Consider the following 27,382-nt stretch of genomic DNA (forward strand, 5'->3'; position numbering starts at 1 on the left):
CTCATTCACATAATTTAAAACATTAATTAGAAATTTGAAATGATGAATTTTTCATGACTTTGAGATATTTGTGTGTAAATAAAAGGATGGATTATAAGAATAAGTAGATCATATAGAATTATTATGTAGTGTGGACTAGTAGCATGGATTATCTTGCATATTAAGAAATATAGGGATTTCGAGGGAATTAATTTATTGATCATCCTCACAATTAAATCCAAGCAGAATAATTTCTATTTAATGTGTTCAAAGTGACAAGTATCAAGGTAGATAAAGAAAATTTATACTGTTTCAAATTCTTAATACTCACCTGTATTCTGAAACCTAAATAATTATTAAGATTCTTAGATCATATATGTACACAAATGCACACATACAGTGCTTAAGAATTCCCATACATCTTCTGCTTGAATTCTTTTCCTAGAATTCTGATCACTGAAATTGTGATCAGAAGCCTAAATCTGATTTAATCTTGACCTATGGTCTTCTTACTTTCTAGTGAGAGAATACAGTTAAAAAAACAAAGAAAGAAAGAAAGAAAGAAAGAAAGAAAGAAAGAAAGAAAGAAAGAAAGAAAGAAAGAAAGAAAGAAAGAGGGAGTGAGGAAGGAAGAAAAGAAGGGAGGAGGGAAAGAAAGAAATGAAAGAAAAAAGGAAGGAAGGAACAAAGGAAGAAAGATGAAAAAAAATTCTATAGAATCATGTTAGAAATTTTACAATACTAACAATAACCTTTCTATTCCCAACTTGAACTGCCAATTCTGTTAGGAAAAGGTTTTATTCATAATAATCCCTGAAAAATAGCACTTTTTCTTCCTATTAAAACCATGCCTTTAAAATATATTTTTCCTCATCTTCCACATTGTCAACTTTATCATTCTATGAATAAGGAACTTAATTAAAGGACAGCTGAATTTTGGCCTCTCATATTAGAATATTTTAAGCAAATTAGTATTGTACCACATTTCTCAAGGAACAAATGCTTTAATTGTATCCAGTAAAATAATTGGTTGTTTCAGTGTGTTAAATGATTAAGTTCAAGTTATAGCATAGAGGTTCCATAGAGATGTGTGCATATTTGTGTATTTGTGCATGTGTGTGTTTGTGACTGTATATTTCTAAATAAAAAATATGTATAGTGCTTAAGAAAGACTACACTTTTGAATAATTGTTTAAGAAAATGTTCAGAAATCTAAAAATCTGAAATACATAAAATTTAATAAATTGGTATTTTGAATTGTAATATCACAGAACAATACTTAGTTTGCAATGCAAATATCTCCTTACAAGTTTTTCTTTTACAGAAATAGTATAGCTAGTACATTCATTAATAGTGGACTTCAGGCCTCACCATGCTAGGCAGTTCCTTTATTACTAAGTTATTAAATCAATTCCCAAATGCTTTGCTTTTTATAATCATGTAGACCCATTTGTTTTATCCTCTAATATGTAAGTCGCTATTTAAAAATGTAAAGACTTTAGATAGCATATTTTAATGTGACTGAAATAATTTCAGTATACACTAAGAAATTCCAAACAGCAATTTTTTGTTTGAATCTAGATGATCTTTTAATAAAAAAACACAGAGCTAGATATCAGGGTGAAAGCTGAAAGATCAGAGACACAGAACAAGCCAGCCACAAGTTCTTATCTCTACAAAATCCTCAGTCTAAAAAGAGTGAGTTCCTGTTTCCTCACACCTCATATACCTTTCTCTGCCCAGACATCACTTCCTGGGATAAAAGGAATTGTGCTTTCCAGTACTTGGATTAAAGGTGTGTGCCACCACTGCCTGGCTCTGTTTCCAGTGTGGCCTTGAACTCAGAGATCCAGATGGATCTCTGCCTCCCTAGTGATAGGATGAAGGGTGTGTGTCACCTTGTCTGGCCTCTATGTCTAATCTAGCAGTTGGCTCTGTCCTCTGATCCTCTAGCAAGCTTTATTGTGGTACACAAAATATCAGCACAGCATTTACAATGTAAGAAACTTTAATTTTTTTTTTTTACTTTAAAAACATTCTAAAATTTCTTTATATTTTTCTGGGATAGTAAATAATTTGCATCTCAAGTTGACACAAGCACTTGCTTACATTTTTAAAGCTTTTCAATAACATCATCAAGATTTTAAATTTACTGAGATTCTACTGTTGTATTCTTTGTGTTTAGTTTACTAGTATTTTACATGAAAGATTCTGGCTAATGCTGAATCAATATATTGATCTACTGTTTTATCTCAGTGAAAGTACCAAATACTTAAGGCACATATATAATTTGACTAAATATCCATGTAACCTGAGACATCAGTAATCTCAAAGAATTCAAACTGACTCCTTTCATATACTCTTCTCAAATCTCTGGATGATGGTTGTTAATCTCAAGCAAGTACATTCCTTCATCATTTTATTGGGTCAAGATGCAGTTAAGAAGGAAGACAAAAATGTTAATAAACTATGTAGAAGCTTAGATACTATGGTTAGAAACAACAAATACTCAACAGAAAAACCTTAAGAATTAACAATTTCACTAGCTGTCTTCTTTTCTGTTGCAGTGATAAAGACCATATCCAAAAAGAACTTGTGGAGGAAAGAATTAATTTTACTGTAAACATTTCCAGACTACTACATCATCATCCTCCAAAAAATATGGTCAGCTTTGTCATTAAAAACATGCAAAAAGCAAAAATAATAACCCAAAGAACAAAAACCAAACAAACAAATAAACCCTCACTATTCCTTTTTTACCAATTTCTGCTTAGGTTTGCTCTTGATTTCTGTGATAAAACATTGACCTAAACCAAGTAGGGGAAGAAAGGTTTTATTCATCTTACATATCCTGGATCACAGTCCATTTTTAGGGAAGTCAGCATAGTCACTCAAGGCAAGAACCAGGAACTAAAACAGAGACCTTAGAGGAATATTGTTTCCTGGCTTGATCAGTTTGCTTTCTTATACACAAAAGGACCACTGTGGCCAGCCTACAGAATGTTTTATACATAAATCATAAATCAAGAAAATGCCACACAAGCTTTCCTACAGTCCAATTTTAAAGCCAGAATTTTCCTAATTGAATTTCCCTCTTCTTATGACTCTGGCTTGTGTCAAGTTGAAATAGCAACCAACCAAACAAGCAAACAAAAAACCAAACAAACAAAAAACATTAACTAGCACACAATCTATTTTATTAAACTCAAGCTGAAACTCATGACAAAAACTTACTGGAAAGATCTTAAAATCTGAGTCAAATTTTAAGCTACTTCTGAGAAAAATCTTCACTACACACAATTTTTTAGTCATAGAAAAAGGAAAATCTGTTTTTCACTATTAACTTCATTTTAAAACCGAAAACAATACCAGTTTTATACCAATTGCTTTTTTTGTATTTATCTTCAATTTATTCTTTTCAAGATTTATTTTCATTTTTTTATTTATTTATTATTTTAACGATGTGTGTAGCTGAGTGTCTGTGTATAGGTATATCCATACGAGTACAAATGTTTGTGGAGGCCAGAAGTCTCTGATCAACTTGAGACTGGATTTTCTGGTGATTGTGAGCCTCCTTATGTGAGGACTGGGAGTTGAACTCTAGTACTCTGGAAGATTAATACGGGCTCTTAACTGCTGAGTCTCTCAAGCAATTCTTTGTTTCATTATTATAGCCCTGGGTGAAATATTCCTTTTTTTTTTTGTTTTATTTATTTCTTTGAGGCTCACAAACATACTGACTCTATACTATCATACTTCAACGTTTTAAAAACTATGTACCCAATTAAATAATGTACAGTCTCTTTCATTGCTCTCCCACTCCATCTCTCTTCCAGTTAGACCATCTGTTCCTTTATGTTCTCATCCCCTATCCCCTACCCTTCATTGCTCCCCTCACCCCCAGGTTATTCAGGAGATCTCATCTATTTCCTCTTCCCAGGGCAATACCTGGATAGAGGGAGACATCATATGGTGGGGAGAAACCTGGTGCTAGGGAAGTTACGAGGAATCCACAAGGATGATTCCAGCTTAGACTATTAGCAATAGTGTAGAGGTTGCCTTGGCTGGCCTACCCAGGTAATCAGATTGGTGAATACCTTAACTGTCATCATACAGCCTTCATTCAGTAACTGATGGAAACAGATGCAGAGATCCACAGCCAAGCACCAGGCCAAGCTCCTGGAGACTAGTCAAAGAGATGGAAGAGGGATTCTGTGAGCAAGGGGCATCAAGATTATGATGGGGAAATTTACAAATACAACTGAACCAGGTCAGTGTGAACTCATGAACTTTAGACCAACAGCTGTGGAGCCTGCATGGGACTAGATGGACCCTCTCCATAAGCAAGATAATAGTGTAGCTTGTTCTGTTTAAGGAGCCTCTGGTAGTGGGAATAGGATCTATCTTCAGTGGATGAACTGGCTTTTTGGAGCCCATTACCTAAGCTGGGACACCTTGTACAGCCTTGATGCAGCGGGAGGGGATTGGACCTGCCTCAGCTGAATGTGCCAGGCTTTTCTGATGCCATACCTTTTGGGAGGAGGACATGGGGGGTGGGCTAGGGGGAAGGCTTGGAGGTAGTGGGAGGAAGAATGAGAGGGGAATCTGTGGTTGGTATGTAAAATGAATAAAAAATGTCTTAAAAAAATAAAGCTGGGCAGCAGTGGCCCATGCCTTTAATCCCAGCACTCAGGAGGCAGAGACAGGCTGATCTCCATGAGTTTGAGGCCAGCCTGGTCTACAGAGCAAGATCCAGGGCAGGCACCAAAACTACATAGAGAAACCCTGTCTCGAAAAACCAAAATAATAATAGTAATAATAATAATAATAATAATAATATACTCTCTTCTTTCCCTTTTAGATGCTAATTAGATGTATAATCCATGTGTTTCAATAGTTTCATATACCCTCATGATTTTTCATTAGCATTTTTCTTATGTTTCAATTTATACAATTGATCCTTGCTGCGACCACCTCGACCAGCAAGGAAGACACAACACCGAGCTCTTCTTTCTGCCGTTTATTCAGGAACCTTGAACAATCTTCTGACCCCGGGGAAAGCCAGCCCACACCCTTTATAGCCACTGGGCAACCAACTCCGTAGTGCCACATGGACAATGCCGATAGGGTCAGACATACGCAAGCAAGCCAGATTCCATGCCCAAGACAAATAAGGAGTTGTTTATCCCAGAGAACACCCGCCATCGGGAAGGCAGATGCCGGACGCCGGCGCCATCTTTGAGGCACGGCTCTGCACGGCTCTCTACAGATCCTAACTTATACTTCTAAATCTCCTAGTCTACTTTAATTCATGGTCATTGGAATCTACTTTGTGTAGAGAATGATATGTTGTGTTTTTAAGCTCAGATATTTCAAACAGATATGCTATTTGACTTGATTTGCAGCTCTTACTTTCTAGCCCAGTCTTTTATCTAATAGTCTTAATGCTTCAACTTTCTGAGTGCTAGGGTTGCAGGCCTGTCCTACCATCACCAACTGTATTTGTTAATAAATATTATAATATTATGGGCAAATTTTCCTTTGCCTCCTATTTTCTTTATGTATATCTTTATTTTAAAAGGTGTTGATCATACAGGTTTAATGTCATTGATCTTAAACAAATTCCTGGAAAATATATGGCATTTCCTTTTGTTCAGGTTTTTTTTTTCTTTTGTCATTGTTCTTGGCTATTTAATTCTCTCTTACATTTTAATGTTTTGTGCATGCAATGTATTTTTCATCAAAAGGGGGCCACAAAAAGCTATATCCCTCATTAAGACTATGATTTTCCTTCCATTAAGCATAAAGGAGTGGAGGCTTCCTGCAGACACTCAGTTGGCAGTGATACTGGTAATGCTTCTTCTACCTCGTATTCCTGCTAACTGTCAAGTGGATCCAAATAAATTCCTGAATATCCTTTACTGTCCCTTCAGAATTTATTTTGTAGGATTGAAAATAACTTTCTCTTAGAATTTTATCTGCCTTCTCAAGTCACAAGAACCCTTAATTCCAGCAGATATACTTGAGAATAAACATGCTCTCTGGTGTCCCATCCTACAAATACTTCAAAAGTAGTTTTTCAGGCCCAGATGTTTCCACTCAGTTTTTCTGTCTTTTTTTGTTGCCTACTATCTGAAATACCTCAGAGCAATGACAGCTGATGGGTTTAGATGGTCTACCAGGGTTGGGTCATACTTCTTTGTAGTTTCTACTTTCATAAATGCATTTCTCTTATTCTTCCATCTTTTCTTAGACACTTTAGTGGCAGTACTCTGTAGTCAGAAGTTTTCCTGTGTTGCAGCTGGCTGGCAGTCGGGACAAATCTATCTGATTTGTGTCTCCCAAGTAAATACACAAAGGCTTATATTAATTATAGTTGCTTGGCTATTAGCTCAGGCTTACTACTGAAGAGCTCTTACACTTAAATTAACCCATAATTCTTATCTATATTTAGCTGCATGGCTTGTTACCTTATCTCAGTTTTGCCTTGTCATCTTACTTCCTCTGTTTCTGGCTGGCAACTCTTGATTCTGCCATTCCTCTTCCCAGAATTCTCCTTGTCTGCTTATCCCACCTATACTTCCTGCCTGGCTACTGGCCAGTCAGCATTTTACTAAACCAGTGTACAAGGGCATTATCCCACAGCATTTCCCCTTTTCTTTCTAATCAAAACGGAAGGTTTTAACTTTAACATTGCAAAATTACATATAACAAAGTTATCAAGCAAGAATTACAGTTATAGTATCTAGTCTACTTGTATTTATCAAAGTTAAAGAAAATGTTCTATCTATCCTATATTTGTGAGTCTAAAGTTTCATATCTAATTTATCTTATATCATAACCAAGAAAAATTGTAATTATCTAGTTTTCAGCTAAATCAAAGACCTCAGAAGGATATAATATAACCCAAGTAAACAGGAAATACATTGGAAGCAACATCCAAAAATCTAGAATTACAGAGACAGCTGACTATCTAGACAATTACCCAAAGTTCCTCTTCAATGTTCGGGCATTCATCTTCAGCCTATAGGTCTAGAGTCTCTCAGTCACTTCTCTCTGTGTCCTATAGAATGAATGGCAGTTTCTTCTGCAAAGCAGGACCCTGAAGGACTATCTCACTTTGAATAGTTTAGTGGTCATCTTCCTATGGGTCTTGAATATCCAGTCAATACAACAGTCAAGCAGTCCAGGCAAGAACACTTTCTTTCCCAAATGGCTATTATTGCCAAGAAGAATATAAACCCCATATGGAGTGTCTTTGATGTCCATCTTTTCTCTTTGAAGTAAATCGGTGCTGTCAGGAGCAGAAGTTTCTCACTGTCCAGAAAGTCTAAGTTTTTAAAACATTTTAAATGCTATATTCTGTAGGTCTTTGAAGTGTTTGAAGATTACCTACCTAACTGAATTATATCTATGTATACCTAGAAAACTTAACATGACTATAAGTTTGACTATCATAGAAGATTAATTATTCATCTGTATTTCTTAATTATCCATTACAATTTAAATGAGTTACATAAACATAATACCTTAAATGAGAGTAGAAATTATATATATATAGTATAACACAATCAACTCTAAATTTGTATCAATAAACTAAAATCCATAGCAATGTAAAACTTTTTAAACAAGTTGTTGCTCTTTAAATGTATGTTCATTTATCTACCCTTTCATCCTATCATATCTATACTATCCCCCTTTCTTCTTTAGAAAGAGTTTGCCTTTATAATGAACCTGCTTTAAATAAAAGTAAACATTCATAAACAATATTTTGGGAATTTGGGCACAGCGTATCATATTACTTCCTGCTGGATGAGGGCAATGGTAATCTTATGGGGATCCTGAGAAAACTAAGAATTATGGTCAAGTCCTGACTGGAGTAGTCTGTGATGGTGTATTTTCTGATCCAGTTGCCTTGAAGCTGTTTTTTGATGTTGAGTCATCTGGACCTCTCAGGGGGTCTTCCTTGATCAAACCACATTAGCCTGGAAGCAATCCACAGCTTTTCATCTTCCGTGGAAACAAAAGCAGAACCAATTTTCCAAAGTAATGTATCCTTAGACACAAACTTTGAAGTCCAGATTTTATATATATATATATATATATATATGCTTAACTCAACAGCTTTTACAAGCAAATGTCTTTCTGCAGTTAAAGATCCCAAAGACAATATAATCCAGACTATGTGTGATAGCCATCTTTACGTGGCTTATTTTTTTTATATTACTTTTACTGTCTTTTTAAAGACTTTACTTTTTACAACTATCTATTTCGATATATAACGTTCTATAATACTTTTCCCCTCTCTTCCAAGCTTATGTACAATTTTACACACAATGTAAACCATTTAGAGATTTATCGCATCTGAATCTGTCTTATTGTGTGTGAATCTATTGCTTTAAACTACAGCATTACTAGGACTGAAATGATAGCTTTGGCTGCTGGCTCCACCCACCTCAGCTTCCCAACATGGTAGAACTATGTTTACTGCCAGCTCTGGGAACCAGGCTCACTAACAAATCTGGGAAGCAGTGGGTCTATGCCTGCATCCAGCAGCATGTAGCCCAGAAACCTTTTTTTTTTTTTTTTTTTTTTCTGTACTAGCAAAAGTTATATTCACCAAGCACCATGCTGCGCAGCTTGGAGATGCATCTGTGTACAGTGGCAGGAATGCACCATGCTGCACTCAAGCCTGTGAACCCTCTATACTGTAGCTCAAGTCCACATGCCATGGTGTCTCTGTACCTTGGCATCTCTATATCACAACTTGCATGAGACATAAAGTAGAAAGCTGTTTTTGGCTCCATTATTGTGTGTTTAGACGCTCTTTTAAAACTCTTTTAGGCCTTATGGAAATTCGAGAGCCTCACATTGGTACCAGTACTCCCTTGCTGACATTTCTGTGGCTAAGAAGACCATTGACTTTTTGTTGAACTGATAGATCTTAAATAACATAACTACAAAACCATACATTGAAAATTATATATGATTTATAAGTAACTTCACAATGATTAAATTCAGCAGTGATAAAACCCAGCTTTCCATTAGTAAGATAAAATATGGAACTGGAAAATTCTTTTGCTATGAGATAACTATCAAACAAGTAGTCCTTAATTTATACCCCATATTAGAAACATTTGCTGCAGTATTGAGACTAAATGAAATATATTGAGTACCGGATTAATGGGACTAAAGGGAAGAATATTTTAAATGGCCTTCCAATAATTACTTTGAAATTTATAAAAGATTATGGGAAAGAAATATTCCATTCTTTACCAGAAAAATCGAAATTTTAGTTTAAAAAACTCATTTAAATGTAAAAATAAATTGTTGCTCTTTGTATTAAAAAAGTTTCTACCCAGCACAAGATATTTATTAAAAACTGCATTTTGAGAATAAATTAAATATTTTAGAGTGTATTTTCCACATTCTTTTCATTTCTTCTTCTATATGAACTTGCCTTTTAAAATTTAACAAGAATAATTAGCCCTTCCTGAAAACATCCTTAACTTGAAAAATATTTTGGAAGACATTGCTATCATTTCTTAAGAATGTTGCATAAAGCATAGTTAACATAATTTAAAACACTTTCTGATGTGTGAAACTGATGAGAGATTAAACTTTCCTGTGAAAATGTTCTATTAAAAAAGCCTCAAATTTTCACACATCCCATTTATTAAATGCGTTTCTGTTATTTTAGAGGAAAAACTCAATTTGCATTTCCTTTTATTCACAAAGCCCACAAAGAGATGAGGTAAGTTGGGTTTGGGCCCATTGCAAAGCTTTTAAGTAGAAAGCATTACTCTTCGTGTGTTCTTATCTCACCCACCTTAAAATCACTTACCTTTCAAAACAACACAACCTTAGCTAACATTGCCAGGATTGATTTCACTAGAATTCATATTTCTCAGGACAATGAAAAATGTCTCAAAACTACTTTTTTTGCACATTTTTATTAACCATAATTTGAAAGCTTCCTAACCACAGTTGCTATATTAAACATAACATATATTAATTATTTTAATTATTGATGATCTTATTTGACTGAGATCATTTAAATACTATCTAGATATAGATAGCATTCATCACATTGTTAATATGTGCCTGGAAATGGACACACTGTAAAATCTCATTTTATACACAGAAAATCTAAAATAAGTTATAAAAATGAATACTTCAATTCACCGGGCTAACTACTCAGTGGTAACTTTCAGATTGGAATGGCCAAGTGAATAAAGCATGGTTTGGTATGTCATTATTTCTTAGTAGAAATATTAATATAGACATAAAACCTAGCAGTTAAGTCATTCTTTTTGACTAAATGTCAGGACCCAGTGTTCTGTTCTTACTGCAAATGATCCCAAGTTTGTTCTCAGGCTTCCACAGATAATTTTAGCTGAAGATTTAGTATAGACAGTCTATAACTATATTTATCTACACTCTCAAGGATTCTGAGCTACAGCAACAACAAAGTTCAATTTCGTTTTCATTAATTTCATGATTATTATCCCATTCCTGTTTCACTTCCCCTTTGCAATATGCTATTGAAGTTCTTTACCATTACCTTGCTGCTTCTTGTTTGATAAAAATCTTAATGTCTATATTATTATCTTATGTCTAGTGATACGGTTACAATTGTCAGTTGAGTAGAGCTTAGTCCAGCAGTGAAAATATATTTTTAACATTTCTTTAAGGAATTCTGGTTTTTGAACATTTTTTTAGTAATTGGGTTTTTTTGTTTGTTTGTTTGTTTGGCTAACTTGGGTAATGGTATTGACACACATAACAGAGAGGAGGAAGAATGATTGGTCAGATGAATGAATCTCACTCAACCCCACAGGGATAACTAAAGACAGAGCATCCATGTACAACTTCACTGTTGGAAAGAAAGTGACATGATCTATGAACTCTGTAGCACTAGACTTAGCACAAGTTTTAGCAGAAGAGGACTGGGCATGAAGCAACAGGTTTCTCTAAACTGGAATACAGTTTTATTCTCAGTGGGGGGGGGGTTGGCTTAACTGACTAAGTCATTACATAGGCAAAGACTATTATAAGGAAAATCTGCAAGAAATGAGAATGTTTCTACTCAAAATTTTAACAACATGGAGGACCTTTAATCCTCTACTAAAAAATCTTTTTCATGCTGAATTATATTGACTACAATTGTTATTAACTTATATATCCACCTCGTGCTATTTTCTCTGTCATTTAAAATTAAAATCTCAAGTGTTGGCATTTTTATTGATATATAATATAGACCATTATCCTATTATTCATATGTCTTATCTATTATTTATGCTCAATTAACTACTCTTACAACAGTGAAACAAATATATTTGCTTTGTTTTCTAAAATATTAAAGTTTCTGCTTTCTTATTTTTTTTTAATTTAACCAACTTCTTTATTTTTTTAGTACTCCTGGCAATTTTAAATTTTGTATTTTTTTTAAAGTACCTATTTTTGTGAATACATTAATATGCTGAATTTCAAAGATAAAAAGAATCATTTCTCTCCCCTCTTTTCCTATGTGTCTTCCTACATGTATATCATATACTTTTATCATTTCTACAATTCCTATACCTTCTCCTTTTTCTCCTTCCTCAATCACTCCCTATCTTCTCTTTCCTTTTTTTTTTTTTTTGTTTATAGATGGGTAGTACTGAGTGCTGCTTAAGCAAATGTTCTCAGTTCCCGGTCTTCAAAGACTAGTTTAACATTTTCCTCCCATTCCTTTGCACTCCTTGCTGTCAAAATTTTCATTATAACCTATATACTGTGAGTAGACAGAGGTATGCCAAATATTTCTTCTCTCTACAAATGATTCTATGTCCATTTTCCATTTAGCACAATTCCAAAAACCTTTTGAAATGAGGGAATCTCTGCTTATATGATTCCATGTGTTATCATTGTGACTAATGCAATAGAACAATTTTATCAGATATATGGATATGTAATTTTTATAAGACAATATACTATACATGAGTGTAGTAGAATATCATTAGCAATTATTTTATCAATTTTTTCCCTAGTCATGTTTAGTTCTATCCTAGGTCTCTGGGCTGTCTAGATTCTGGTTCCTAGCCATCCAGGCAATATCAGGCATGGGTTCACTCTCCTTGCATGAGCCTCAAGTTGGACCAGTCATTGCTTGGCCAGTCCCACAAGTTCTGTACCATCATTACACCAGAACATCTTGAAGGCAGGACAAATGTAGGCTGACGGTTTTGTGTCTGGGTTCATGTTCCAGTCCCATTGCTGGAAACCTTGCCTTGTTAGAGAAGATGGCCAATATGGTGTTTTGAAAGAAAATGGCCCCCAAAAGGGGTGGCAATATTAGGAGGTATGGCTTTTTGGACTAGGTATGGCCTTGTTGGAGGAAGTGTGTCACTGTGTAGGTGGGATTTGAGGTCTCACATGCTCAATCCATACCATGTCTCAGACTAATTCCCATTGACTGTAAGGCAAGTGGTAAGAATTCTCAGCTTCTTCTCTAGCACCATGTCTGCCTGCATGCTGCCTTGCTTCCCACCATGATGATAATGGACTACAACTCTGAAATTAAGTCAGACACAACAATTAAATGTTTCCCTTTATAAGAGTTGCCATGGTAATGGTGTCTCCTCACCACAATAAAAACCCTAACAAAGACAGCTGGCTCAGGCTCCATATCCCCCAATACTATGTGTCTTTGCTAGAGTCATTCTCAAAATTCCAGGGGATTTCCACTGCACTAGGTTTCCATATTGCCTTCCCAATTCCTCCCAATTCCAGTCATTTATACCAATACTCTCCTTTCATTTCCCTCATTGCTCCGCTTCCTATGCCCACCAGGCCCCAATCCAACCACAAAATCTATTCCATTTCTCCCTCCAAGGGAGATCTATGATTGCCTACCTTGAGTCCTTCTTGTTATCCTCTCTGAGTCTATGGATTGTAGGATGATTATACTTAACAGCTGATGTCCATTTATAAGCATGTATATTGTCCACTTATAAGTACATGTAATATGTAAGTATTCTGAGTCTGTGTCGCCCCATTCAGGATGGCTTTTTTCTAATTCCATCCATTTGCCTGCAAATTTCATGATGTCATTGTTTTTAATTGCTGATTAATACTCCATTGTGCAAATATACCACATTTTCTTTATCCATTCTTTCATTGAGGGACATTGAGATTATTTCCAGTTTCTATCTATTATGAATATAACCACTACAAACATAGTTGAGCCAGTGTTCTTTAGAGCATCCTTTGGGTATATGACCAAGAGTAGTGTAGCTCGGTCTTGAGGTAGATTAATTCCCTATTTTCTGAGGAACCACCATATGCCGTATTGACTTCCATAGATCAGTGCCTATCATAATTGTCAGCAGAAAGGTATCATCCAGCAAATGATAGGAACAGATGCACGGAGCTAGGGAAACCCTGAAGAGGTGTGTGTGTGTGTGTGTGTGTGTGTGTGTGTGTGTGTGTGTGTGTGTGTGAAGGACTGGAGGAGCCAGAGGGGTCAAGGAAACCAAGAGAACATAGCTCATAGAATCATTTAAGCAGGAAATGTGGGGATCACATGACAGAATCAACAATCATGTACCTTGTATGGGTCTGAGCTCTGAGCTAGATCCTCTGCATAGACATTATGGTTGTGTAGATCAGTGGTTTTGTGGGATTTCTAAGAGTAGGAGTAGGGAAGCCAGTGACATATTTTCTTGATTGCTGATAAATATGAGAAGCCCTGTTTTCCTGTATTCAGTGCCACCCTTGGGGAGGATTTCCTAGGTGCTATAGGCAAGCATATACATGATTTTCTTTCGAAGCATAAATCAATTTGAGCATGAGAAATTTCTGAACATGGCTTCAATGTGGGTTTATGTAAACAAGGACAGAAGACATTTCTTTATTCGACAAACACTGGCAGATCAGCAAATAAGAACCTCTGCTAGAATTTTAGAGGATATCATTCCTAGTAAAATGAGAAGTTGTTTCATAGACTCTTTGGTCCTCTAATGAATGATTCATTAAAGGAACCATGTGATCTGGTTGTGGCAGAGTACTAGAGCAACAGTAGGACTTAGTATGGTTATTGTAATTTAATAATACAGAATGTCAAATGCACTTTTTAACAATTGTTCTCATTCTTACTCTCACAATTGACATGTTTTTCAAATTCACCCACGGCTATGCCTCTGCTTTGACTACACATTTCTCCTCATAGATGGGTTGAATCCCATCATGTATGAACTTCTCTGACAGAGAGTCAATATTGGTTACTACTTTCCTTCTGTGACTTTTAAAAATACAAATCACATATGATTTTTGTGGATACATATAAATATATAAATATATAAATTTCAATCTATTTGCTTTAAAATGATTATAAAGTGTTCTTTTTCTTTTAAAAATTTATTAGAGTATTATTCCTTAATGTGTTGCCTTTCATTCAGTTGCATTCATCATCTTTTAAAATTCATGGAAGCAGACATTTATGGGACTCTGAATAATAAATCTTTTTATGTTTCTATTGCCTCATAAATCTACACACTGTTGAATGAACTCAGCTTTCCTTTCTCCCATCTTTCCTTCCTCATTCACTTCTACAAATCTAAAGTCATGTCTTTCTTTTGAGTTTGTTTACATATAATCTCTCTCTCTCTCTCTCTCTCTCTCTCTCTCTCTCTCTCTCTCTCTCTCTTTCTGTGTGTTTGTGTGTGTGTGTGTCTATTGCATATGGCATATATGTAGGTCAGAAGACAATATTCAGGAGTTCGTTCCCTACTTTCATCATGAATTTTGAACTCAGAATGACAGATCATCTTTAATATGCAACCTTACCCACTGTGCCGGAGAGTTTTATGTCAATGTGACATATTTGGAATCATTTTGGAAGAAGAAACCTAAATGAGAAAAATACCTCCACAATATTGGCTGCTGGGCAAGTCTGTGATACATTTTCTTGATTGATGACTGATGGGAGAGGGCCCAACTCACTGTGGAGAGGGCTACTACTGGCTTAGTGGTCCTAGATGCTATAAGAAAGCATCACAAGAAAGCTAATAGAAATATTCCTGTATCTAGGTTCTTGCTTTGAGTTCTTGCCCTGATTTCCCTGGATGAGATACTAAAAGCTGTAAAGTGAAATAAATTCCCGCCTTTTCAAGTTAACTTTGGCCACAATGTTCTAACACAACCACAGAAACCCTGACTAAGCAATCCACTAAGCCATTTTACCAGTTCTAGCTCTTAGATCCCTTCCAAACTGGCCCTTTGTATTTTGACACAGGATCTTCTTATTTAAACTTGTTAGCCTTAGGATGCTCTATACAGCAGAGTTGGAATTTAAATTTACAGGAGTAATCTTGGCACTGCTTCCTGGGTAATGGGATGACAGTCATGTTCCACAATACAGAACGAAATCTCTTTTTACTTTCGGTCATCTCATTACACGCTTGTTGATAAAGCACATATGGAAAGAGGGTAAGACTTCCTTTTATTATTACCATTTCTTATTATTCTTTTTTCGCCTCTACTTCAATTGTTAAAAGATTGTTTTTTTAAAGGTTTACTTATTTATTTAAAGTTTTTTCTTTTCATTTTACATAAGGCCCACTGTTCCCTCCTTCCCTTCTCCTGCTCCCTTCCACCTTTCCCTATCCCAACCCCACCCACTCCTCATAGTGGATAAGGCCTCCCTTGTGTATTTAACCCAGGCTGGCTTACCAAGTTGGGGCAGGCCCAAGTTCCTCCCCACTGAATCAAGGCTGAGTAGGGCATGGCATCCTAGGGAATGATCTCTAAAAAAGCAAGTTCGTGCACTTGGGATGAGTCCTGGTCCCATTGCCAGGGGACCCACAAACATTTCAAACTGTACAGCTGTCACCCTCATTCAGAACCATGTTTCTGATTAATTCTAAGCATTCCAATATAACCATCTTTGAAGTCTTTTGGACTTTAGACCAGAATTTCTGTTTTTAATTTTTCCTTGAATAAAATCAAAATTGTGAAGAATGTTATATATATAATTCATAACAACAATCATTAGAACGTGATGATCAGCTTGGCCTTCCAGTGGTCACAAAGCATACTAATTATTCTGGTAAATGACTGAAAACATTGAATACAGTGTTTTAAAACATGTTTCAACAGAATGGTACTGTGTTCATAAAAGCATTAGTGCAACATTTTATTAGAAGACTACTAAGCTAAGGAAAATTCTAATTAAGCAACTATTTTGATTGGGATGGGGTCTCTTCTGGAATACCCTCCTCCCCAATCAAGGGAAGAGTCTTTGATCTTGTTCTCCTGAGAGGGAAGAACTTATACTTGGAAACAGAGCAAACAATAGTCAGGTATATTTCTAGAAGGCTAGGAAATGAAATCAGGAAGCACACCCTCTTGAATGAAGAGCAGGCTCAGCAGTGCTAAAAATTCTCCCCTTACTTTGATATTTTGGCTTACAAATCTTGAGCAATTGCTGCCCCAATTGGTCAATACACTGAGTATTCTAGCATAATTTCTCCCTTGAAATGAGTGTAGACTTTCTTAGAGGCTTTCCTTACCCTCAAATAAATGTGTTACCAAGAGATACACTTGAGACGCAAATGTATAGAAAAGTGTAACTACCCATATTGTAAATCAATTAGGGCAACTGGCAATGGTGTCTAGTGCTAGCTCCTAAGGGACAAACTCTATGGCATATGGGGCCCAGGAGCCGATAAAAAGAGCCTTGCTCTTGTCCACTGGGCTGTTTCCTTATTTGATCAACATGGCCATTTTATAATGGACCTCCAAGTTCTCTTACTCATTTTACTAAGTGTCCTGGTCTCAAGATGTGAATCCTAACAGGATGGGATGTATGCCATGCTCTTCAGACTTATTGTAGAAACCTTTGTTTTAATATAGATATTTTCAGTTCTTTTATTGTGTCGTGATTTAATAAAAATTAAATTAACATTTGAATATCAATGTCATTTAAAAATCTTTTCCCTAGTAGTCAGTCTTAGCACTGATAATGAATGCATCTGTACAAAATAGAAAAATTAAGGGCTTCTAATAGTGAGGTTAATATAATGGAAAAATGTGTTTTGCTATAATGATAGAAATCAAAAGCCTCAAAGATTAAGAGTGATATCTTTGGGGGAAATAGTTGTGCTTAATTTAACTTGTTTTATTAATAATCATTCATATCTTATCTTTGTTCTTTACACTGTGAATATAGGACACACAAAGAAAATTTTCAGCATTAATGACAAGCATAAAGTGTTTGAACTTTTAAATATTTTTTCTCATAATTTTAGCAAAAATACAGCATAACTTATCAATCTAGTTCATTAAAAATTGAATGAATTTCTAAGCTCAATTATCTCAAACTCAAAGAAGTGTTGTGACATATGCTATCCTATGTGTCAACTCTCCAAGAGATTGCTGTTGAAGCTGACATTGTCTGTGTACACCAAGCTTCTTCCACTCTTCCGCCCATGATAAAGTACCTATTAATACCAATTCAGGGTGGATTGTCATATTTGTCAGCTGGTGTCACAACTTGTACATTGTTCAGTCAAGGTGTTTAATTAATTATAGGTTTATATTAGAATAACATTAACATATAAACTTCATAAAACATTATCACTCTTTAGCATGGATTGTTTTTTTAAATATTCAAATCCAAGTTTAATAATTTATGTTTTCTTGAATTGTCATGTTTATCAAGAATATTTTATAATTATTTCACAAAATTCATACAAATTGACAGGAGTTATCTTTAGCTTATTGTTCATGTAGCTCTTTGTAAAGTAAAATCTCCGGTGTTATGTATAATTTTCTTTGACTATAGAAGAATAATAAAATGAAGTATTCATATCATAATATTAAGAACATTCAAATATTTCCCCATCATATGCTCTCTTCAAGTACTACAGTCTATCTTCTTTCACCTGCAAAGTTTTTAATAACTCATTTTGAATAATAATGTCATCATTGCATCATCTACACACTCCCCTCAAAAAGCAGGCTAGTCATACAACAAAGCACAATCTGTTGGAAATGTGTTTAAACTTTTCATCCAAGTCTAAATCTGAAACAAGTATTATTCCCTGTCTGCAATTTATTAACTCCTGTTAAAGTAATTTTTCAAGAACCGGAGAGATGGTTTGATCAGGTAAATGTTTGTTATACAAGCAAGAGAGTCTGAATATGGCCCACTAGAACACATGTGAATAAAGTCAAGTACAGCAGTGTATGCCTGAAATCCTGGCGGTGTGAAGAAAATGGAGATTCAAGAAAAGAAGATGAGGGCACACAAAGCTGACTATGAAATGTTGACAAACACCACTTCCTTCTTGGAGAAATAGATCAAGTCAGATGTAGGAATGAAAACAAACCAGGACTGGGGTAGCTCTTTTAATTTGTGCATCTCATTGTTTAGTGTTGGAACAGAGGAAATGTATTCTATAGGCTTTTCCCGTCAGAACTCATGCATTTAAATTTCTCATCTTTGTACCAGATCTGATTTTAGAAAGGAAAATATTTGCAGATAAGTTTACAAGGCAGGATGCATTAAAATGTCTTTTAATCTTGAAGACTGGATATAAAAGTAGTAATGAAACTGAGATTAGAGTACAAAACATATAAATATCATCAAAATATTACTACTCAATAAAAATTGATCTTATAATTGAATAAAGTTTTCAATAATAATTATTAAGTTGTAAGACGGTTGTAAAATCCTGAGAAATAAAGTTCACTTTTTCATTTGGCTGGTTTCATCAATGAACACTAAGATGAAGTTGCTAACATTTCCCATATCTGTTGCCTTCTCCCAAGACTATGAAGAGAAGCTTCCAGCATGATTGGCAAGTAGCTTTGGCTTCGTTCCATCTTGTGCTATTTAAAGTTTATTAATAACAATGGAGAAATCTGGCATATGATATTTTGAAAGTTTAATGCCATTAGAGATCATTGCACCAGAATGTGTACTGAGTTTGAATCCAAATCACAGTGTTTAATGAAAAAAATTGCGATGGATTTTGTACTATTGAAATGTAAAAACGCTGTTTCCAGAACTGGGTCTCAAAGATGTGTTCTTCCTATTAAAGCCCCCTGTGCTTCCTCTCTGCTCAGTCTGGACACAGCAACTTAGTGTTAGTCATGCAGATGACAGGGCTGTTCTAAGGCCACATAATGCATCAGTCAGGGATCCAATTCACCATGGATCACAGAGTTATGTCACAGACATAAACAATAACCTGAGAGCAACTCCCTTTACTTCTGGCAGCAGCTCCTTTGCTTGTCGCTTTTGTTCTACATCCACTGGTTCTTACCTGGAATTCCACACTCCCTGTGTAATTGTCTCTGTCCAATGAGATGTGATTAAGACAAAATCCTCCAAGAAGTGACTCATAGTATAAGAGCCAGCTTGTCCACTGTTACATGTTCTTTATTTCATGAATGCCAGCATTTAAGACTACAGGTCTTTTTCTTGGCAATTTAGTCATAGAAGAAAGACAATATAGACTGAGGCATAAGCCAGTCCCTTAAATGTAATCAGAAATAACCTTTTTGTCATTGAAAGCCACTCAGGTTTGCAGTAGTTAGTGGCATCATAGTGTTTGGTTAATTCAAGAGACTTGTCCTGAACTGTAGTTAATATAACCACATTCATCTCTGTCACAGTTTAACCCATTTCACTGAAGTAAAATAAGAGTTAAAACAACCCATTATTTCTTGAATACAAACATTAACAAAATTGTGTATACTACAGAATGCAAAATCTCTATTTTGTTGATATGCATATATGATATATTTTCTGAAAAATTAATGGAGAAAATAAACATATAAATCAGTTCTGTATAACTGAGAAAATTCACAGGTATATTAACTAAATAAGAAGGTAGATTAACTATATAAGAAAGGAAGTTCGATGAGAAAAATTAAAATTTAAAGATGTGGCAGGGCTGAATTTCTCATTTTAATTAGAAAGTATGAAAGAAGAGTTATTAACAAAAGACATATGTCAGAGAAGAAAACGATAAAATACTGTGTCTGAGGAAGAAGGTAAAGCCAGAAAAAATCACAAGAGGTGCTTCCTGTAGTTCAAATATTAGAGTACTATAAGGGAGGGCCCTGCAGATACTGTTGGAGATATCACTGAACAATGTCATCCGTGGCCACACATTAAGCTAAGTTGGTATAGTTCAAAAAATGCTAAGTGTAAAATCAAGAAAGCAATAGATGCTCTGCATGTGTAGATCCAAAAAGAAAACAATGGGAACAGTAAGAGAAGAGGGTAAGCGCAACAAACAAAAGCATATCTGCTTTCCTCATTTACAGTGCTTTGTGATTCATCATCTGCCATCAGCACTGACTGTATGTAATGACACACATGCCTATTACATTTACTCTCTTTTGTTAAATATAGATCTGTTTTTCTCATGCAATATATCCTGATTACAGTTTCCCCTCCCTCTCCTCCTCCAAATTTTTTCCCATCTCTCCTCATATCCAGATCCACTTCCTTTCTGGTTATCATCAGAAAACAAACAGGTTCCTAAGGGATAAAATAAAATATAATATGCTACAACAAAATCTAGCACATTAGAAGTGAACCCCCCCCCCAAAAAAAAAAAAGCAAACAGAAGGAAAGCAGGACAAAGAAAGGCAAAGGAAATAGATCCTTTAGTTTTTATATTCAGGCATCCCATAAAAACAGGAAACTGGAAGCTGTCAAGTATATGCAGAGGACGTGGCACAGGTTCTGTGCATGCTGCTTTAGTGTCTGTGAGTTCGTATGAACTTTGATCACATCGCTTAAGAGGACCTCATATTTTGGTGTCCTCCACTCCCTCTTGGTCTTACACTCTTTCTGCATCCTCTTTCATTGGGTTCCCTGAGCACTGAGGAGAGAGATTTGACGAAGACATTCCATTTAGAACCGAGTGCTCCAAAGTCTCTCACTCTCTGCACAATATCGCATTGTGGGTTTTTGTATTTGTTCCCCTCTGCTGGAGGAGGAAGCTTCTCTGATGATGGATGAGCAAGACACTGATTTATGAGCAGAATCAAATGTCATTTTACTGCTCCTGTTTCATTTTTATTTCTTTTTTCTTTTTCTAAGAACAGTGATGTTTGGTTCTACCCTAGGTCCCTGGGATGTTTAGTCACTGATTGCTGTTCACTCAAGCAGTATAGCGGATGAATTCTCTCTGGGAACGAGTTCCATCTCATGGAGTAGGCCTTAAGTCAAAAATCAGTCATTGGTTGGTTACTCCTACAAGCTTTGTGTCACCTTCGCACTAGCATATCTTGCAGTCATGACACTTGTAGATCAAAGGGTTGCTGGCTGGGCTGATATTTTTTTCTTTCTTCTTTGGTCGTGTACGGTGTACCTTCCTGTACCAGAGAGATTAAAACATGGGATAAAGGCTCTATGTAGGTACCAGCTCAATTCTCCATGTTCTATGAATTATGTAGATGTTGTTTTCAGCAAAGGAGCCTTTCCATCAGTTTGTGGAGAGCAACCTATAGTCTTGAAAGCACCTGGATTGTTTGGAGATTCCAATGGGACCTTTTTAGCCAATTATTAAATGAGATGTATACCAATCCCAATACTGGAATCTTCATTTGGTGGCAAAGAATTCAATGGTGCCAGATGTGGCTCTCTCTCCCTCATAGTATGTTGATTTAATTTAGATCACGTTCCTTTATGTATACATTTTAGGAAGTGTCTATTGACTTAGATTTCCATCCTAACCCTCAAATGACTCTTAATTTTACCTGTCTTTTCCCATATTTCCTTCATCACCCCCTCTCTTGCCCCTTCCCTCTTGATCCTCCCATTCTAGCTCCACTCATCAATCTGTAACTACCTATTCTATTTCCCTTTCCTAACAAGTTATATCTACACATTCTAGTTCTTTATATCCAGTCTCTCTGGTTCTATGAATTACAGCCTGGTTATCATTGAGTTAATGGTTTATATCTATATTAAAGATACATGCTACCTTCATGTAGCATGAATCTTAACAGGTCTCAATAATAAAAATCAAACGTAAGTCCAGTTATTGGAGTGAATGCTGGAAGATCAGAGAAGCAGAACAAGTCATAGCCACCTCACCTTGTCAATTCCTCAGCTGATCCTGTTTCTTCAGACTGGAAACCTCTGTGTCCTCATCTGAATGGATCTCAGCTGAATTGCTGCTCAAAAGCCTAAAAGCTTAACCAGTTCCTGGTTCTCACGCTTTAAATACGTTTCTGCTTTCTGCCATCACTTCCTGGGATTAAAGGCTCTTGTTACCATGCCTGGCTGTTTCCAGTGTGACTTTGAACTCACAGAGATCCAGGCCGATCTCTGCCTCTGGAATGCTAGGATTAAAGGTGTGAGTACCACCATTTTCTGGCCTCTGTCTGTCTAGTGGCTGTTCTGTTCTGATACCAGATAAATTTATTAGGATGTGTGATATATTGGGGAACACAATATCACCACACCTTTATCTTTCTGAGCCTGGGATATTTCACTCACGATGATTTTCTTCCCCTATTTCCAGCCATTACCTGTGAATTTCATTATTTATTTTTTTTAACAGCTGAGTAATACTTTCTTCTATAAATATACCACGTTTTCTTTATTATTCTGTCCAGGGGCATCTTGTTTTTTGTTTGTTTATTTGTTCATTTGTTTACCCAATTTCTGGCTATTATGAATAGAGCATCAATTTATATGGTTGAGCAAGTGTTTCTATGCTAGAATGAATTGTCTTTTGGCATCTTGATGTATATCAAGTTCTATGTTCCTTCTGAGTACCCCACTTATTTCCATAGTGATTATACATGTCTGTACTCCCAACAACAATGGAGGAGTATTCCCTTTGCTCCACATCCTTGCCAGCATAAGCTATCTTTTCTTTTTATTCCTCTGAGCCATACTAGTAGGTGTAAAATGAAATCTCAATGTAGTTTTGACTTGCATTTTCCTGACAACTAAAGATATTGAATAGGTCTTTAGGTGGTAATCAGCCATTTGAATTTCCTCTTTTGAAAATTCTTTTAGATCTGTACCCTGTATTTTAATCAGGTTACTAGTTTTCTTGGCATCTAGTCCTGAGTTCTTTAAATATGTCAGATATTAGCCCTCTATTGGATGTGTAGTTGGTAAAAATCTACTCCTGTTTGTAGGCAGCCAGTTTGTTCAAATGATAGTGTTCTTGGTTATGCAGAAGCCTCTCAGTTTAATGAGGTCCTTTTTATTAACTGTTGATCACAGTGACTGTGCTAATGGTTTCTTAAGCTCTTTTCCTGTGCCAATGAATTCAAGGGTATTACCCAGTTTCTCTTCTATCACATTTTTATGTAAGTTCTTTGATCCATTTCTAGTTGTGTATTATGAGGATGATAAGTATAGATCTATTTATATTCTTCTAAGTGTAGCTGTCATGTTTGACCAGCCTCACTTGTTGAAAATGCTCTTTTTCATTTTTACTAACAGCCACATTCTTAGTTTAAAAAGGATCATGTATATTCAAAGATGATTAAACTTCAAATACACTATTAGTTAAAAAATTATTTTACAAATATTCTAGGAATATTTTTACATCAATGTTAGAAAACATGAGTTTTGAATCTTGACTTTTGAAGCATCAATGATTGTTGCTATCAAAATAAGGTTGTGGCCAAAGACAATAGCCATTAGAGAACAGTCACCTAAACACATTGTAAAGCTCAAAGTGAGAATGATCTAGGTATGGACAAAAACCCATATACTCTAATCCTTGGTTCAGAAAACCAGCATTGAATTTTCTGCCCTCTGAGCCATTTGAATCACGTGGCTGGGAATCCAAGGAAGCTAGCCAGTTTTTCAGAGAGAAATCCATCATTGCTATACACTTTGAGTTATTCATGTAGTCTATATTTTAGACTCTAGAGCCAAGGATCATAATTATGCACCATTGACATTTCATAAATTTAGTGTTCTCTATATGTGGCAAAAACAAAATGATTGTGAATGTTTCAAGGGAGGAAAGGCAGATAAGGAGAATAATAGCAACAATTTTAAAGAATGAAAATTTTCTTCTCAATTTTCTTTCATCCTTTCTCTCCTTTTTTCTACTTTTCCCTTCCTCCTCCTCTTCTTCCTCCTTCTCCTTATTTTAATTTCACTAGAGCTCTAGATAACTAGGCCTAGTGAATTCATATATATTGTAGGAAAACCTACAACCACATCAGTAAACTGTCATAATTTTACTAAACATTTGTTTTCATAACCAGAGATAAGTGCAATCTCCACTCCTCATCAGGGAAACTTCTATTTGAAACAGACTAAGATTATTCGAGTAAACTACAATCAATCAAAATGCAGAGTGATTGTGCTCAGTCCCAATAGATACATCTAAAATACACATTTAATGCTTAGGAATTATTGGAGAAGAGGCAAAAAGATTTTAAGAGCAAGAGGATCAGGGATTTTTCTGTGATACTGTATCTCGTATCTCCAAAAGATCTCAGAAATTATATATATATATATATATATATATATATATATATATATATATATATCACCCATATGAACACCTTACCATGAGCTGAAAAAGGATAGCACCAATAGACCTGCCAAAGTAGATAGGGAAAGGCCCATGAGTGCTCAGTCTTACTCAAAGAATGACAGGTACAAAACAAAATTAAAACGTCTTTTGAATAAAAACAAACCGGAAGCTAGGTATTGGATGGATGATCAGAGAAACAGAACCAGCTACAGCCAACCTCACCTCGGTAACTTCTCAGCTGATCTTGATTCCTCAGGCTGAAAAGCCTCTGAGTCCTTATCTGAATGGAACTCAGCTGAACTACTCCTAAAACCTAAAAGCTTAAAAAGACTCTAGTAGCTGTTCCTCATGCCTTATATACCTTTCTGCTTTCTGCCATCACTTCCTGGGATTAAAGGTGTGTGTTACCATGCCTGGCTCTTTTCAGTGTGACTTTGAACTCACAGAGATCCAGAATGATCTCTGCCTCGTGAATGCTAGGATTAAAAGTGTGCGTATCAACATTTTCTGACCTCTATGTTTGTCTAGTGACTGTTCTGTTCTCTGATTCCAGATAAGTTATACTTAGGGACACAGTATTGTAGCTGAAGTTTTCTCTGGTCCTGCCCAGCCCCACAGACTCTGCAGCCACTTATAAAATAATCACTCAGAAGCTCAAATTAATTAATTAATTAAATTAATTAATTAAAACTGCTCAGCCATTAGCTCAGGCCTACCACTGACCAGCTGTTACATTTAAACTCAGCCCATTTCTGTTAATCTATATGTTTCCACGTGTTCCATGGCTTTACCTGTGTGTCATTACATGCTGCTCCCTGGACAGTAGACTGGTGTCTACTGACTCAGCCTTCCTCTTTCCACAATTCTCCTCTCTGCTTATATGTCCTGCCTGGCTACTGGCCAATCAGCATTTTATTTATCAACCAACCAGAGCAACATATATTCATAGCTTACAGAGCACCATCACCCATCATTTCCCCATTTCTGTCTAAACGAAAGGAAGGTTTTAATTTAAACTATTAAAATTACATATAACAAAGCAATTATCAACCAAATCAGAGCAACATATATTCACAGCATACAGATGATATTCTCATCACAGTATCACCACAGACAGGCAATGAAGGAATGCTGAGATTGGGAAAAATTGTCTTCCCCAGGGAAGAGCATACCAACTAGTTATCAAATACCAATGGTCAGTCCAGAAAAGATACATACTATTAACATTATACAGAATACATGTTATTTCTGTACTATTCTGTATAATGTTAATATACATACTATATGTGTGTGTACACACTTGTACACACACACACACACACACACACGTATCTATTCATGCAACAACAATATTGTAAATAGAGGCCATGAATTTAACAGAGAGCAGGAAGGAGCATATGGGAGTGTTTAGAGGGAAGAAAGGAAAAGGGAGAAATTGTCAATTGCATTATAACCTCAAAAAATAAACAAATATGCATGTGAGTTTGAGTTCATGTCTTTGGTAAACTCTGATGGAGTAAAAAATTGAAGAATAGGATTTCTGGATATGGGGGAAAAATTTCAGGTATAGCTTAACTTACTAAATTGGTGACCAGTTTTACGGTATTCTGCAAACACAAACTCTATGGCAGGAAGTTAGAAACACCCATGCTGCAGTTACCTATTTGCCATTGTATCTAAGACCATGATTTTGTCTATTTGAGGGAATAGGTAAGGTACAGGAAACACAACAGCATCCTGGTTAATATTTCACTAGAATCATTCACAGAGCAAAATTTTTTTGAGTATCCAATAGAATTTGGTAACTTGACTATTGTAAAGTACTTCTTGAAGAACTCATAAAGTTCTAGACTCATAAGCACTAAAAGTATGAATACTTTTAGTGTTTCATCTAGAGTTTCTAATCTAAACTAATATATCAATATAATGGCCAAGTATATTTCCTGTTTTAAAGTCAACAAGAACACACATCAATGTGTACCATAAACTATTACTCAGATGTATTGAATATTTGCATTTATATAACAATTCTGCCAATTTATAAATACAAGATTTCCATCAAAACTTTGGGAGAAACATTATATTTTGTGCCTTATGCTTTATAAGGAAAATAAACATTCCCCCTTACACAAGTAAAACAAAAGATCTTTCTGTAAAATCTAATGGATACTTCATAAAATGCTTCCAAGAACCTTACTCACAGAGTAACTACTCTTTGGTAGTTATATGAGACAATTAAGAAGAAATTCATAAGGATTTTGAAAGTAAGGTCTTGTATCTTTTTTTTTTTTCCTATTTGCCCATATAAACTATCTATAATGAAAAGACTGTCGTCTTTTCTGTTAACATGAAAATGTACATTTTGAGTGGGGCAGTTCTCTAAAATTATCCATCTAAATCAGAATGTTCTCTAGTGGATATAGAAACAATGCTTCTTCATCCATAACCTTTTCTATGAATTTAAGCTACAGAGAACTTTAAAGAGTTAAATATTTATATAAGTTATTTTTCTAAATAATAGATGGAACTCATTTTCTCTACCGATTATTGATCATTTTGTAAAAATCAGCTGGGGATGTAATAATTGTATGTGCTTCATTAACTTTCTGTGCCATTTCAGGCTCTGAGTAATAGAAAGAAAAAAGATAAATAACATTTATTATATACTCTATTTAGTCTAACAGATACTAACAGATAAAAGGGCTGCAAAATTGTCCATGTGTGTGAAGTTGGTAACATCTCCTTACTACCACTTAAGACATTGTCGAATATTGTACTTACTTCAGCTTTATATTTAAAAAGAAACAAGCTGAGCATGTTCTCTATTCACGCCTTTCTCTGGCTGAAAACAACACTTTCCACGATAATGAATTATT

The sequence above is a fragment of the Peromyscus eremicus genome, chromosome 10 (genome assembly GCF_949786415.1).
Source record: "Peromyscus eremicus chromosome 10, PerEre_H2_v1, whole genome shotgun sequence".
NCBI classification, from domain to species: domain Eukaryota; kingdom Metazoa; phylum Chordata; class Mammalia; order Rodentia; family Cricetidae; genus Peromyscus; species Peromyscus eremicus.